This window comes from Ambystoma mexicanum, chromosome 5p (assembly GCF_040938575.1).
Source record: "Ambystoma mexicanum isolate Mex_15411 chromosome 5p, UKY_AmexF1_1, whole genome shotgun sequence".
Taxonomy (NCBI): Eukaryota; Metazoa; Chordata; class Amphibia; order Caudata; family Ambystomatidae; genus Ambystoma; species Ambystoma mexicanum.
The window spans coordinates 301991621-302009418 of NC_090930.1; positions in this window are offsets into that span (position 1 = coordinate 301991621).

Consider the following 17798-nt stretch of genomic DNA (forward strand, 5'->3'; position numbering starts at 1 on the left):
CGGTCTTCCTTTTGTGGGTGGAGCAACACCCTCACTGCCACAGCCATGAGTAATGCTTCTGTCCGCCTTCTTCCTCGTATGCTTTGTTGTGCCTGCGGCACCTGGATTCATCCGCGCATCATGCATGAGTTTTTCCCTTCATTGCCAGTGTCGTGGTGAAAAAGTAAAGGCAAGTTTGGCACGCTTTTACTCTTTCCTTGCCCACTCTGTCTCATCGAAGTTTAAAATTCCATGCAGGGGAACCCCAGCAAGTAGGCGATAACGTTGGTCTTCCCCCAAATTCAATGTATTTTTTTTTAAATGAGGGTGATAGAGAGTGTCAATCAATGTCTCAGTTCTATGTTGCATTTTTTACTATCTAATGAAAATATGATGCGTAATATTATCAGTTTGAAAAGCAATGTAATACCACTTGATGCTATGGCCTTGCACCTAGAAAGAGTGCTAGCACTATACCTGGCCTATTGTGTACATATCTCATATTGGGTTTGTTGTTAATCAATTGCTCCCTAAAGCCGAGTGCTTAAGTTATGTGGATCGCACATAGACATAAGCACATCTTTCTCCTGGCATCAGATGCTGCAAAATGGACAAGCAGAGAGGAAGGAAAAATAATATGTGGATTAACTACATACACACAGAGTCACAAGTAGCACACCAACGTACCTACTGGCTAAACTTCACATACCTGAAGGCACACGCTCCTCACGCAGCAAATTGAACAACCGGCTTGAATGACAACTAGGCTGCGCAGAGAGGACCCACAAACACTCCTTCTCTTATCACGCACCCACACTCTGGAACGCGATCCCAGAATCAGCTCAGAAGGCCCCCCACAAATCTCCAATTTTGCAAATCTTTCAAAACGTTGCTTTTTTAACAACACAAGACCAAGGACTAATCCCAATAGATGCACATATCGCTGCACAGACCTGAACTCACAGCATTGCGCTACTGTTAAAACATGCCAGTCTAAACACTGGGATTATAAAAAGGGATTAGAAATCCTTCTTCTGTTCAATTAAAAGCGTGTGTGTTATCCGCAATCCCTAATGTATGGCCAATCAATGTCAATGTCATAATTGGGTTGTATGCCAATGTGTGTTTTCCATCCTGAGTCTTAAATGGAAAACATAACCGTTAGACTCAATGTCTGCACAAATGTACCTGATCTGGCCTGTTGCCCACATTGAAGATGAGCAGGATATGGAACAAACATAAAGAACAGACTGAATAGGGCTTGATCTGCAGAACAAATGTACTGCAATGTTTTATTCATGCACTTTTATATTGTTCCTCTTACATTTTGGGGAATCTCTATCCATTTTCATGTATGCCATTGATTCATGTATGTACCTTATGATTTAATGATATGATGTGTTGTTGGTGTGTTATATGGTTTATGTATACACACGTGATGAATTATGTGTTCTTTGGGAGTTTTTGATTCCCACATGTTGGGATACATTTTGATTTAATTAACATTTGGAATTTTGTTGTTTATTTTTCCAAACTTTACACACTGTTTGATGTAATATATCACTGTACACCATTAAATTCTATTTGCTACTTGCCATGTTTAAAAAGTGCTTTGCCCACCGCAAAAGAATGCTCGCCTTCAATGTTCACGCTTCTGATGTATATCCCTTTTGGCATAGCTAAGCATGTTCTCTGCTGTCACTTTACTACTTAAAGGAGGCTTTAGCTGGAAGAACTCTTCCTATAAAAAGGACTCGTGCCTGCCTCAAAGTGGGTGCAAAGCTTTAGGGAGTATATTCACCTTGGAGACATGTATTACGCTATGCTGTCTTCGCTGATAACCTATCGAGCACAACAGACTGCAGCTGGCTTCAAAGGCTGCATAATGAGGGTTTGTTCTCTGTCAGCAAATTGTTGCAAGGTGTGACCTTGCCAGGTTGTGACCACCCCCTTGCCATTGGAACTCATGTATTAATGTGGGTATAAGAGACCAGGGAACAGGAGGCAGGGGTTTCACTTGCGTTGAAGTGTCGTGTTGCTGTTGGTTATGCGTCTGCTACTGCTTTACTAATAAAATATTCACCAATCCACCAGAATCATGAGTTAATGATAGCGCTCAATGAGCCCATGAAGGAGGCATTCTGCCTGTTTGGTTCACAGAGTGTGAAGGCCACTGCAGTCAAGAAAAGATGCAATTGGCAGAGGATCTCCAACAAGCATGCAGAGGTGTCCTTCCAATCCTGCTCAGGTGACCAGGTCCACAAAGGATGGAATGACTTGCCGGGAAGAGTAAGGTTACACATGTCCCAGCACTGGAGGGAGAACATTGAAACCAGAGGATGGGGAATGGTGGAATCACAGGTCGTGGATCCTGAGAAGGCCAAGATAGCTGGGACTCTGGGCCCTGATGGAAGGCTTAAGGACATCTGAGGTTGGCAAAGTATCCCAGAATAGTTTTGGTGAGCACACACATCTCTTGCATGTACATAGTGACATGCTCCTTGCCACATGGAAGATAGACGTGCTGACCATGTCCACTTGCCAACATTCCTATATTGGTACAAATGGAGCCACACATGTCGAAACCAGTAGTACACATTCTGGAATGGTGCAAGGACAGTTTGATTTGACTTACATCTCCAGGATACAATGAGACATCGTGTTATCTGTTTACACCTTTTCTACTTAGTAATGCAGCAACCATTATGATAATGATGTCTTTTGCAACATTCTATGTGGGGACCCGTTTAGCAGTGTGGAACACATGCATAGTTACACATCACACAATGAGGCAAAGAAGTGCAAAGGAAAGTATGATAGTGTATTGCATTGTTTTGTAACTGCATGTGCAAATTAGTTAGCCATATGTCTATCACCTCATACCACATGGCTTTCTATGTAACAGTGGATGGGGGAGGATGGTGGAGTAAGGTGGGTAAAAGGTAGATAGGAACCCCTTAGTGTGATGAGCTCAGCTGTGAAGTGTCATATTCCCGAGTGGAAACATAGGTCTGATCTGAAAGGTTATTTATAACACGCTTAATACCCAGCTGTTTCTAAGTGCGGACCCAGGATTCGAACCTTGGTTGCTCCGTGTTATCTTGCTTCCAAGGCGAGAACGTTGCCGCTGAGCTATCCTCCTGGAACTAACTCTATTTAATGAGTTTAATTCACACTTGAGGGACAAGTTTGTGGCCCAATGGACTAATGCATCCACAACCGGGATCTGTGTTTGACCTCATGGTCACAGTGCAGAATCCCAGCAGGTCCACTCCGACCTTTATCCTTCTGAGGTCAAATAAATAAGTACCATTGAATTGGGGAAACATGAACTTCAGTTATTCGTGCAAACATACCCTTGAGTGAATGTGTGTTCTGTAAATACACTTGTTTTGTTGTAAGACACATGTAATGTTGTCATATGTTATTTTATGTTACTTTAATGCTAAGGCAGGTTCATTCCCCATTGCAACATGTATGGGACAGTGAGGTATCTGCAGGGGTGGAAGTGTAGGAGAACCAATGTGGCACACCATGCAGTGTGTCAATGCTAATGTGTCTGGAGAAATGGCATCAAGCAGACATGCGGCGCTATCAATCACCTACATAGTGTCATGGTATGTGTAGACTGAATGGGCATTAAAATCCATGGGTGACAGAAAGCTATACAGTACTCATGCATGTCCTGTGGTACTCATGCATGCCGGGCAGCAATACTGCAAGGACAGGCAAAACCATGAGCAGTCAAGTTTTCCAGAGGGATATAACCAAAATTCCCTTTGTGTAATCATCATTCCTCTCAATCTTTGGCCACTGCTTATATGTGCAACATATGCTCATAGTTGAAATGTTGTTGTGGGTGTTGGTAACCATGGGAGTGTGACTGCAAACCCACGAAGGCACAGTGACACATGCTGACCAGACAACAAACATGTACCACAAGTATACACTTAAGAGAGATGCCACAATTCCACCATTCTTCCAAGAACAGCCCCTGCATTGAAGGTATGCATATTGAATAGGTCCGATGATGACCAAAGTAGTCACAACATCAGTCCGGAGTGTGTTTCCACCACTCACCATGTGCTAGGAAAAATATCTTTCCCCCCTTTCAAATACCCTGAATAAAGTGGAAGGCACCATGACATCATGACAAAGTCAGCAGAGTGAGACAGCACAGCAGCTTACATGAGCCAAACAAACTTTATCACAACATCATGGCACTGCCCAGGGACACCTCCTCTATTGCATGTCGAGGGACAGCTCAAAGAACGGCAAGTGCCTCAAATCCCAGTGACAGGATGTACACATGGACCCTGGGCAGCATGAGTTGCAGGCACTCCTTAAATCATTCTGTCAGGCAACTAACTGGCTTCTGTATGCCTGTCCAAAAAGGGGGCCACCCTGATGGAGAGTCTGAGGAGGATGGGACCTTTGGGCAAGTCTCTGCATGTCAGTTTGCTCCAGTCAAATTTTCTGGACCCAGCACCACTACCTCTGCCACTCCAACACTGCCACTGTTACCTCAACCACCACCTCTGATGTACCCTCCGCCCTCTCTGCAGAAAATGCATTTAGACAGAGAATTTCACACAAGCCACGCCACAAGTCAAAAAGAAGTACAACACACTGCCATGCAGCTAAACAGTGTCAAAAACATCTGCACTACTATCTTCCACCCGACGCCTTAGCCAGTACTCCTGCAGCCGTTGAATGAGGTTCTGGGCCTCCTGGCACAGTATGTGACTGTTCTGGTAACCACATTGCTGATCCAATTGAGTATCCCTCTCATCACCATCAGTATGGACAGGTTACTGGTACTGATGATGAGGAGGAAGATGGTTATGTGGATATCCTAGACCCAGGCAGCAGCATTCGCCTACCAGCAACACATCTATCACTCCCAACATTCAGCAGACCAGGGTACTGGACAAAGACGTTGACCATGTGTTGGCCTCATCCACTGAGGAATCCCACCAACCTTGGGAGATGTGTGTTAGAGTATTTGAGTGATCCATGACCAGGATCCATATTTGTGAGACAGTACAATTACTTTACCACAATATTGAGTACCATTCATCAAATAAATGTATCTCATACAATGATGATTGCCTGTCTCTGTGTTAGGTAGAGGAACCAGGATGTGCAGCAGGGGTAGCAGCATGGCAGTGCCGGTGTGGGTGAGTATACAGCACATGCACCTGTGGATGGGATGCAAATTTGGGCACTTTTTGAGCCAAGTCTGCCATCTGCTGGCAGACAGTATGGCCGCCATCACTCTCCATGATCAGCAGACAAGATAGGCCAGTGACACCTTGATTCAAGGATTTGGACTGCTGTTAAAAAACCTGGAGATGATACGTAAGATGGCCCTGGCCTAGATGCAGGTATGGGAGGAGTTATCAGACTCTTCCACAAACAGTGCCCCATACACATCTTTATTAATGAGCCTATGGAAGGGGTCAGCTAGGCCTCTGGGGATATCCACTCCATCTCCCAAGTTCCAGGCCAACAAGGGGGGTAGGAAGTACATCAGGGGAGTGACATTGGGAGTTGGTGTACATTTGTTTGATACACATTATCTATGGTGCTAGGGAGGTGGTAGAATAAGGCAATAGGGCAGAATAGTGTGACATTAGGAGATGGGCTAGAGATGGTGGTAGGGGATCAGGCATTGGAGCAGAGGAATGCGAGTTTTGGAGTTGGACTAGCGAAGGGGTAGGATCATCCAATAGGACAGGGGAGTGGGACATTAGTAGTTGGTCTGAAATTGACTTGATAGTTTAAGTTACAAATGGATAATGGCACCTTGTGCACTAAAAGTTGGGCAACACACAACTGTGCAGAAGCTACTAGCAGCTATCTAAAAACCCAAGACTAGGTCCAGTTCGTAAAACCAAACCCGAAAAAGGTTTTTTACTGTGGGATGGACTCAATTCTATTCATAAAGAGAAGGAATAGAACAAGGTTGTGGGTGAGGACAGAAGGATAGAGCGAAATAGGAGTGCTATCCCTGCCTAAAGTGCACTGTTAGCTAGGTTGCGATGTTACAACAACGCCTGTCTAATAGTGATAGAATAAGAATAAAATTACCACTTCTATGATATGTACTACGTACAACCTTGCGAGTCCCAACCCACTCTCTTCCAGATTACTTTGATTGGGAGAGACTACCAGTAAAAACAAGGGAAAGGAAAAGAGGGTAAGCCCAGGAAAGTGAAGAGAATCAATTTATCTCTTCAAAACCAACCATGTGTCATCTAATGGGATAAACAATTTTTTAATAGCCCATTGATTGTCACACTGCTCCTGAGGTACTCAATTTTAAAATTGACACAACTTAGGGAAATAGGATAAATTCCCATTCCCAAAAACACAAACAAAGACAATACAATCACACCTTCCCATGTGGAATCAACTATTTACTCATGGAAAGTGGGACAATGTAAAAAGGTTTGCTCAAACTAAAATGGGGGCAGATTGGAGCCCTTTTAGATGTAACAAACACCGTCGACCGGTTTCAGTGGCCTGAATTTAGTAACGCCACATTCATCAGGACAGTCGAAGCTCCTCAACAGCTGGTGTATTTCATTGTTCAACAACCAGTTTTATGAGGAAAAGGTTAAAAATGGTAGATGGCATTGTACATTACCACCCTGCCGTAGGTGTCATTGATCTGGAACAGTCTGGGAAGGAACCTGTGGGATCAAAAAAAGATGAACCACAGTTACTAGGTAGCTGCTAAATTCCACACATTGGATTTAGGATGGCGCAACAGTAGTGTGCAGCCCAGCCCACAGCCCATCTCAAGACACCACCTCATGTCCCAATCTCGATATCAGAATCTCATCTCCTTAGTGTCAAAAAATGCCACCTGTATTAGTTAACCACAATGTTATCCAAAAATTCAACACACCATATGTGGTAATTTTAACATTGGTATGGGGTGCTCTTACAATGCTCTTAAAATTGTGTTGGAAAATGGAGAGATCACAACTCACCCTTGATGTCCACTCCCTTTGTTCTAAAGAATGGTGTGCTACAATTTAGAGCACAACTGTGCTGTCCAGTTCACATGTAATGCATCTGTAAATAATTACAGGTTTATAATAATGTTAAAAAATGCTGGGTTTTTTTGCAAGATGTCAGTTTCAAACAACCCCAGTCTAGATCATGTGGCCAGTTATTTGGGTGCAGGGATGTTTTATGGGACAGAGAATTACAAGGTCCCAAACAGAACAATTCACACATCCTTTGTTTTGAACACATCTGCAGCCAAAGGGAGAAGGTAGATACAACAACTAAGATATCCCAAAATCAAGTAAAGCATTCGGACAGCCTTTCAATAAAAAGTCTTCACATGTACTCACTTCAAATGTGCATCACACGGGCACCTTCTTCATCAAGGCAAGGCGCTCAGCATAAGCGCGTCTATCCCCTTTAGATGTAATCTCCGTATATTAAGTACGGGAAAGGAGGGCGGCATCATTTCCTAAGCGTGTCACGTGGCGTGCACTCGCGCGTCACGTGCACATTCACCTGCCTCCGTATTGGCCGGCTCATATGCAATGGTGTGACACGTGACGTACGCGCGTCACGTGCACAACGCCTGCCTCCGTATCTGCCAACTTTTTTTCATTGATGTATCACGTGACATGCGTCAGCGCGTCACGTGTTCATTGGTCGGCCTCCGCATTGGACCAACTTGAGGTCAAGACGTCCCCTGTGATACGCGTGCATCTTGACACTCGCCAAAGTCAGGCGGAAGTGTTCGGGCCCAGGCAGGCACCTCACACGGGGCTGGGAACGCCCCCTCTGATGTGCGTACCTACTCCACTTGAATTATAAACACAAAGAGGGGTGCGCTCAAACAATATCTAGCACCACATATTGGACCCCAGTCTTGAGCAGCAATGCCCACAGGGCTCATACACTCAAGCTGCACGCAGCAGCAGCCCACCCGGGGGGGACCCCATCTTTTGGAGAAAAAGGGGGTAGTTCTGAAGTACATTAGGGCTCACTGGAATAAATGTACACTGGCAGGGGACACATCATCTAGATTCCTGTGAGTGTTAACATGTATCCAGAACACCTTCAGGATAACTTTTGTCTAAGTCATTACTCACAGGTATTTCCACAAATGGCTCAAGACATCCTAGCCAAAGAATGCCAAGGTATATTTTCATTAAGACCCACTTTGTCAGTTTTCAAACGAAAAACCCATTTTTGTTCCCGTTTCAATAAAAGGAGGCTCATATCCCCCCCTCTCCTAGGACATTTCACTTTTTCTATAATGGTCCACTCGATTTCCGAGGCCAGGTGTTTGAGCCTCTGAAAGTGGTCCACCATGGGGCATTCTCCCGATGGGTTCTGATACATGATAGGTGTTCCTGGATACGTTTTTGAATTGGCCTTGTAGTCATGCCAATATATTTTTTGTCACAGGGACACCGTATCATGTAAATTACATTTGATGTATTGCAATTCGTGAAGGCACGTTGTTTCCATGGTGTCTTTAGACCAAGATCCAATGTTTTGGTGCGTTTTGTGAGACTACATATATTGCACTGGCCACATGGTGTGTGTCCTTGTGGGGAGGTGTTGTTCCACAGGGTGGTTTGACCTGTTGCCTCCTGGGCTGGTGTGTATGAGTGTATTAGGGTATCCCTCAGATTTTTTCTTTTTTTCATGGCAAATCGCGGTAATGGCAGATTGACCTGCCTTACATTAAGTATGGGCCATAGCTTAATGATTTCCCTTTTAATCAAGTTGATTTTGTTTGAATAACTAAAAACTGCTGTGATCGTACTATCTCCCACTGGTCGTACTTTTTGTTGTAGGGTTAGATCCCGTGGGATATTTTTGGCTCGTTTCCTTGCCATTCTCACAGTTTTTTTAGGGTAACCACGTTCTAAAAGATGGTCTGTAAGTCCCTGTGCCTGTAGGTTATACTCCTGAGTGGTAGAGCAATTACGCCTATAACGCAAAAACTGCCCAAAGGGTACATTTTCACGAAGGCATCTCGGATGGAAGCTGGTGTAATCCAGCAGCGAATTGCGGTCAGTAGGTTTTCGAAAGATGGTAGTAACTAGGGCACCCATACTGGGTTTGATCTCTACATCAAGAAAATGTATAATCTCTTTTGAGATACAGTGTGTGAACTTAAGGTATCTATCTCTAGAATTAAGCCAGGTCAAGAATTCTTTGAATTGGCCTTCAGTTCCTGTGAAGATGGCCAAGACGTTATTGATATATCGTGACCACAGGGTGACATGTGTCCTGAAGGGGTTGGATGGCTGATATATGTGGGTCTCCTCGAATTCGGCTACATACAAGTTTGCCAAGGGGGGTGCAAATGTAGCGCCCATAGCCGTCCCTGAGCATTGCTCATAGAAGGACACTTTGTAGAGAAAGAAATTCTTAGTAAGTGCTAATTCTGCTAGATGTATTATGAGATCAATGGGAACCTCGGGGGGAATAACTAGGTCTCTAAGTACCTTTTCCACTATCTCCAGGGTGGCTGCCTGCAGGATATTTGTATAGAGTGCTTCTATGTCGAGTGTAACCAGTTATTGGGTAGTTGGATCAAACGTCTGGCCTTGAAGTGTGTTCAAAATACTCATGGTGTCTTTCGTGTATGAGCGCATTTTTGGAATAAGTGGCCTCAGGAAGAAATCCACGAATTGCGAGAGGGGCTCCAAAATGAAGTCGATACCAGCCACAATGGGTCGCCCCGGGGGAGGGGTTAAGCCCTTGTGGACTTTCGGTAAAGCATAGAATACCGGAATTTTTGGAAATTTTGGCATGAGAAAAGCTGCTTCTTTATTGCTAATGTGACCTTCACATGCAGCTTCTTCCACAATATTGGAGATAACTTTTCAGTAGGGTCACCAATAAGGATTTTATAATGTTCTTCATTGTTTAGGAGCAATGTGACCATGGCATCATAGTCAGCTAGGTCCATGACAACCGTGGCCCCACCTTTATCCGCGTGTTTTATTATGATGGCTTTGTTAGTACTGAGATCACGTAAGGCTTTACATTCTTGAAAAGTAATATTCTGAAAGGAGCTTTTTTCTTGCTTCTCAATTTCCTCCATTTTCTTCTTTATGGCCTTCTCGAATGTTAGAGATTCTGCAGAGACGATAGGTGGATAGAAAGTGGATCTAGGATGTAGGCCCGTGGCATCAGTTTGTCTCTCATCAGTAGGTACCTGGTCTGTCATGCCAAAGTGTTGTCTCAGTCTAAAGTTACGCATTAACCTAGCAAATTCAATGCCCGTTTGAAAATCGTCATGTGTTGCTCTAGGGACAAAACTAAGACCTTTTTGTAGGACTTGTTGTTCCATATTAGTTAGGACATGGGTAGAGAGGTTAATTACTAATAGTTCTCGGGCTGGGGGAGACCTCACCCTCTGCTCCTCGTCACTTTTGGGGGAGCCTTGCTCTTGTCCTCTTCCTCTGCCTCCTCTCTGGCCTTGGTATAAAAAAGCCTTTCTATTTGTATTCTGTCCTCTTTGGTTTTGGTTGCCCTGGAACTGAACCCTTCTATCATTAGATTGATCGCGATTATGGGAGGAACTCCGTTGGTGGATACCACCTCTTGAAGTGCCTGGTCTACTATCTTCATCCGAGCTGCCACTCGAGAAGGTCCACTGTGCGGGTGTATTCCGTCTCTTATTCCTGCTGTTATTTTGTCTAGGGTACCAGTTTTTCTTATTCTGGTAAGGTTGTTTTTGTCCCAATGTCGGCTGTGGATCGTCATAATAGCTGTCCACTACATACAGATAGATCTTTTCATGTGAAAAAAACGAGATATCTTTCTTAAGTTTCAAATTTTCTTTGTTCAAATTAAATTCTTTAAAGTCTTTGATCAGAACATCGATTTTTTCTAGTTTTTTCTTGAAGTTCTCAAGGACCTCTGAGGATTTAAGTAGGTCAATTTTTGATTCGATTTCTGCCATGAGTTTAATTGAGACCGTTTTGGCTGTATTGATTCAGTCTTGTGTACATTTATTAGCTATGAAACTCCAGTCCCGACGAAATTGGACCTGGTCTAAACAAGACTGGCTCCTTCTAATAATCAATACAGCCAAAACGGTCTCAATTAAACTCATGGCAGAAATCAAATCAAAAATTGACCTACTTAAATCCTCAGAGGTCCTTGAGAACTTCAAGAAGAAACTAGAAGAAATCGATGTTCTGATCAAAGACTTTAAAGAATTTAATTTGAACAAAAACATTTTGAAACTTAAGAAAGATATCTCGTTTTTTTCGCATGAAAAGATCTATCCGTATGTAGTGGACAGCTATCATGACGATCCACAGCCGACATTGGGACAAAAACAACCTTACCAGAATAAGAAAAACTGGTACCATAGACAAAATAACAGCAGGAATAAGAGACGGAATACACCCGCACAGTGGACCTTCTCGAGTGGCAGCTCGGATGAAGATAGTAGACCAGGCACTACAAGAGGTGGTATCCACCAACGGAGTTCCTCCCGTAATTGCGATCAATCTAATGATAGAAGGGTTCAGTTCCAGGGCAACCAAAACCAAAGAGGACAGAATACAAATAGAAAGGCTTTTTTATACCAAGGCCAGAGAGGAGGCAGAGGAAGAAGACAAGAGCAAGGCTCCCCAATAGTGACGAGGAGCAGAGGGAGAGGTCTCCCCCAGCCAGAGAACTATTAGTAAATTAACCTCTCTACCCATGTCCCAACTAATATGGAACAACAAGTCCTACAAAAAGGTCTTAGTTTTGTCCCTACAGCAACACATGACGATTTTCAAACGCGCATTGAATTTGCTAGGTTAATGCGTAACATTAGACTGAGTCAACACTTTGGCATCACAGACCAGGTACCTACTGATGAGAGAGAAACTGATGCCACGGGCCTACATTCTAGATCCACTTTCTATCCACCTATCGTCTCTGCAGAATCTCTAACATTCGAGAAGGCCGTGATTGTCATGATCTCTGCTTCCAAAAGATCAGGACTTGCCCGACTCCCTTGGAAGCAGACCCATAACCCCGGTTCCGAGTGCCAGCCAGTCCCAATTGGGACCTTTTGGACCCTGTCCTGGCGCCAGTGGCACCAGGCTCATAAAGATGCCCAGTCCCAGCGCTGGAAGCGCCAGGCTCATAATGCTTGGGTGGACTTACCTGCAGCAGACCATGCTGCTTACTTACCTGCCAGTTGAACCCCTGATCCTCTTCTGTTTGGGACTACTTTTCCTGTTGGGTGGGGCAGGAGCCACTCCCTAGGTTCAGAACACTGGAACTCTTCTGGAAAGCAGGAACTCTTTTCTTACCTAGGCGTGGCTGTGGAAGAAGACACCTAAGCACTACAGGAGACTATTTAAACCACACCCGATGGATGAATCTTGCTTTGTGTTATTCTGCATTCTCTGCAGCAGAACGCTCATCGTGTCTTCTGCTTCTGATCCTGGGCCTAAGGGAACAAAGGCTTACCATCCTTGAATCCAGTCTTCAGCAGCACCTGTAAAGACAAAGAAAGAACAGGTTAGCACTACGGTCTTCAGTGGCAGCGCATCTCTTACCTGGTCTATCGGCTGTCACCAACGCCTCGTGCTGCATTCCGGCATCTGAAAGACAAAGGCTTACCTACTCTTCGCATGCTCCGGAGGTCTTCGCACTGCATTCCGGCATCTGAAAGACAAAAGCTTACCAGCTCTTCGCACGCTCCGGAGGCCTTCGGCGCTGCATCCCGCATCTGAAAGACAAAAGAAGGTGCGTTTAAAGACATTGGGCAACTTTATTACTCACGTGCCATTACTCCTTCCCACGACGAATCCAGTGGGTATTCCAGCACCCTTCAGCTTCTCTAAGGCTCCGAACTTGTACCTGCAAGATAAAAGGGACAGTTAGTGCGCATCGTGAAGCAGGCTACAAGCGCTTACTTACGTGCTTCCAGGCGCTTCTATTCCTCACGCGGGTTCGATCCTCAACTCTCATCAGCCCGCCATCCGCCATCGCCAGAACCCTGCAAAACAAGAGATATCATTACAAAAGACTTTTAAGACATTTGAAGTGCCCAGAACTTACCGTTCGTGCAGTTAACGACGGACAGCAGTCCTCTGAGGTCAAGAGGCCTGCACCCTTATCCAGTGAAGAAACTGGTTACGGCACCCTGCCCCGAGGCAGATGGAGAGCTCGGCGTTCACTTACCTAAGGTGAGGGCGTTAACCTTTGGGGTTCTACAGGACAAGAGAAAGGGAAGAGGAGAGAGGCACCCAATAACCCCAGTTCATTAATTCCATATTTTCTATCTGCAGACATCTTACTCTTCGAGTCAGACATACAGTGCACAGAGGTCCAGCCCAAAGAGCCAACCGTGTGTTACACATCACCTTTGAAGATACGGCATTCACCCAGTCAAGACCGGCGCCTCTGCGGGAATCAGGTGAGCGTTACAGAACACAAAGCCTACCGCAAAACTCCCACCCAGGCGCTATGGAAACCTCGGATACCGACCAGCTAGCCCAGTTACTTGGGGAACTAAGAGCAGAAGTGCATGCAGCCCGTCAGGAAACGAATGCTCTAAGAAGGGAACTGATTATTTCCAAGGAGCGAACAGACGATCTCGCTAGACAATTGCTACAGTCACAAGCCGGACAAACTCCGTTACCCGCATCAGGGGCAAATCTTCCTTCAACATCCTCTACGAACCCAGTGCAGATCAACCTACCTAGGAATGTACCTCTGGCTCCGCCCGAACGATTTTCTGGTGACCCAAAGAGGTTTGCAGTATTTATTAATCAGTGCCGGTTGCACTTCTTATGCCGGCCAGCAGCCTTTCCAACTGATCAAGCTAAGGTAGCTTTCGTGCTTTCGTACCTTAATGGCAATGCGGCAGACTGGTCGATCCCTCTAGTTAATCAAGATGATCCGGTTCTCCATGATTTTCAAGCTTTTCAGCTCAGTATGGAAAAACTGTTTGCAAGACATTCACAGGGGCAGGCCTTGGACAATGAGCTCCTTTCATTGCGACAGGGTAATCAAGACCTTTTGTCTTATATTGCGTCTTTCAACAGACTGATAGTGGAAACTCGATGGCCTGAGGACAAAAGGATTACGCTGTTTTATAGAGGTCTACGTGGAGAGCTCAAAGATGTGTTAGCCCAAGTAGTGAATCCCCCTCAAGACTGTTCGGACTATATTGAATTAGTCGTTCAAATTGACCACAGACTGCAGAACAGGAAGGCCGATCGTTCCAAGTTTGATGCTCGAGTATTTTCCAAACCACCAACTCCTACCAAAGGAGTAGACTCCGGGGAACCCATGCAAATAGGGGGCCTGAAAGGACCACTAACACAAAAGGAGCGGGAAAGGAGAAAACAGCTGCAATTATGCCTCTATTGCGGAAACTCGGGGCACTTTCTTTGAGACTGTCTGGTGAAACCAGCCAAGAAGGCAGTAGGAGCTGCAGTTACCAGGGTCACAAACTCTGAGCAGGGAAACAACCTCGCCCGACAAGAATAGAGGTCCTCTTGCCGAGCATTAAAACCAGTTCAGTGACCTCGCATTTCGTGATACCTATGGTCCTCATTAGCCCTGAACATCCGGATCGATTACATGCGATTGAAGCTTACGTCGACAGCGGTGCCATCGGCAATTATGTGGATCATGAAATGGTTTTGAGGATGAATCTGACTCTTTGTCCAAAGGCTGTAAAGGACGTCATTACTACGGTGGATGGTACGGAGATAGCCTCCGGACCAGTAACGCATACCACCCAAGAAGTGACGCTAGTAAGTCAAGATGGACACCATGAGAAGATCGTGTTCGATGTGATCAAGGCCCCTCAGTTCCAGATTATTCTAGGAATTCATTAGTTAGAGAAGCACAATCCTCAGATCGATTGGCGAGCAAGAACGGTTCAGTTTCCAGAATGTGTCTCTACTTGTCACCCTCGACCTGGTGTTGCACTGGCAGCAATTTCCTCGGAGGCTCCCCAGTTACCTCCTGAATACCTAGAATTCCAAGATGTTTTCCGGAAGGATCAGGCTAACTCTCTACCTCCTCATAGGTCTTATGACTGCCAGATAGACCTGATACCTGGATCTATGTCATGATCTCTGCTTCCAAAAGGTCAGGGTTTTCCCAACTCCCTTGGAAGCAGATCCATAACCCAGGTTCCGAGTGCCAACCAGTCCCAATTGGGACCTTTTGGACCCAGTCCTGGCGCCAGTGGCACCAGGCTCATAAATATGCCCAGTCCCAGCGCTGGAAGCGCCGGGCTCATAATGCTTGGGTGGACTTACCTGCAGCAGACCATGCTGCTTACTTGCCTGCCAGTTGAGCCTCTGATCCTCTTCTGTTTGGAACTACTTTTCCTGTTGGGTGGGGCAGGAGCCACTCCCTAGATTCAGAACACTGGAACTCTTCTGGAAAGCAGGAACTCTTTTCTTACCTAGGCGTGGCTGTGGAAGGAGACACCTAAGCACTACAGGAGGCTATTTAAACCACACCCGATGGATGAATCTTGCTTTGCGTTATTCTGCATCCTCGGCAGCAGAACGCTCATCGTGTCTTCTGCATCTGATCCTGGGCCTAAGGAAAAAGGCTTACCATCCTGAATCCAGTCTTCAGCAACACCTATAAAGACAAGAAAGAACAGGTTAGCATTACGGTCTTCAGTGACAGCTCTTCACTTACCTGGTCCATCGGCTGTCACCAACGCCTCGCGCTGCATTCCGGCATCTGAAAGACAAAGGCTTACCTACTCTTCGTGCGCTCCGGAGGTCTTCACACTGCATTCCGGCATCTGAAAGACAAAAGCTTACCAACTCTTCGCATGCTCCGGAGGCCTTCGGCGCTGCATCCCGCATCTGAAAGACAAAACAAGGTGCGTTTAAAGACATTGGGGAACTTTAATACTCACGTGCCATTACTCCTTTCCACATCTAACCCAGTGGGTATTCCGGCACCCTGCAGCCGCTCCGAACTTGTACCTGCAAAATAAAAAGACAGTTAGAGCGCATCGTGAAGCAGGCAACAAGCGCTTACTTACGTGCTTCCAGGCGCTTCTATTCATCACACGGGCTCCATCTTCAACTCAATTCAGCCCGTCATCCGCCATCGCCGGAACCCTGCAAAACAAGAAACATCTTTACTAAAGACTTTAAAGACATTAGAACTACTCGAAACTTACCGTTCGTGCAGTAAACGACGGACAGCAGTCCTCTGAAGTCAAGAGGCCTGCTCCCCTTATCCAGTGAAGAAACTGGTTACAGCACCCTGCCCCGAGGCAGATGGAGGGCGCGGCGTTCACTTACCTAAGGTGAGAGCGTTAACCTTTGGGGTTCTACAGGAGAAGAGAAAGGGAAGAAGAGAGAGACATTCAATAACCCAGTTCCTTAATCCCATATTTTCTATCTGCAGACATCTTTCCCTTCGAGTCAGACATACAGTGCACAGAGGTCCAGCCCAAAGAGCCAGCCGTGTGTTACACATCACCTTTGAAGATACGGTATACGCCCAGTCAAGACCGGCGCCTCTACGGGAATCAGGTGAGCGTTACAGAACGCAAAGCCTACCACAAAACTCCCGTCCAGGCGCTATGGAAACCTCGGATACCGACCAGCTAGCCCAGTTACTTGGGGAACTAAGGGCAGAAGTGCATGCAGCCCGTCAGGAAATGAACGCTCTAAGAAGGGAACTGATTATTTCCAAGGAGCTAACAGATGATCTCGCTAGACAATTGCTACAGTCACAAGCCGGACAGACCCCGTTACCCGCATCTGGGGGAAATCTTCCTTCTACATCCTCTATGAATCCAGTGCAGATCAACCTACCTGGGAATGTACCTCTGGCTCCGCCCGAACGATTTTCTGGTGACCCAAAGAGGTTTGCAGTATTTATCAATCAGTGCCGGTTGCATTTCTTATGCCGGCCAGCAGCCTTTCCAACTGATCAAGCTAAAGTAGCTTTCGTGTTTTCGTACCTTAGTGGCAATGCGGCAGACTGGTCGATCCCTCTAGTAAATCAAGATGATCCGGTCCTCCATGATTTTCAAGGTTTTCAGCTCAGTATGGAAAAACTGTTCGCAAGACATTCACAGGGGCAGGCCTTGGACAATGAGCTTCTTTCGTTGCGACAAGGTAATCAAGACCTTTTGGCTTATATTGCGTCTTTCAACAGACTGATAGTGGAAACTCAATGGCCTGAGGACAAAAGGATTACGCTGTTTTATAGAGGTCTACGTGGAGAGCTCAAAGATGTGTTAGCCCAAGTAGTGAATCCCCCACAAGATTGTTCGGACTATATAGACTTAGTTGTTCAAATAGATCACAGACTGCAGAACAGGAAGGCCGATCATTCCAAGTTTGATGCTCGAGTATTTTCCAAACCGCCAACTCCTTCCAAAGGAGTAGACTCCGGGGAACCCATGTAAATAGGGGGTCTGAAAGGTCCTCTAACACAAAAGGAGCGGGAAAGGAGAAAACAGTTGCAATTATGCCTGTATTGCGGAAACTCAGGGCACTTTCTTCGAAACTGTCCGGTGAAACCTGCCAAGAAGGCAGTAGGAGCTGCAGTTACCAAAGTTACAAACTCTGAGCAGGGAAACGACCTCGCCCGACAAGAATAGAGGTCCTCTTGCCGAGCGTGAAAACCAGTTCCGTGACCTCGCATTTCGTGATACCTATGGTCCTCATTAGCCCTGATAATCCGGATCGATTACATGCAATTGAAGCTTACGTCGACAGCGGTGCCATCGGCAATTATGTGGATCATGAAATGGTTTTGAGGATGAATCTAACTCTTTGTCCCAAGGCTGTAAAGGACGTCAT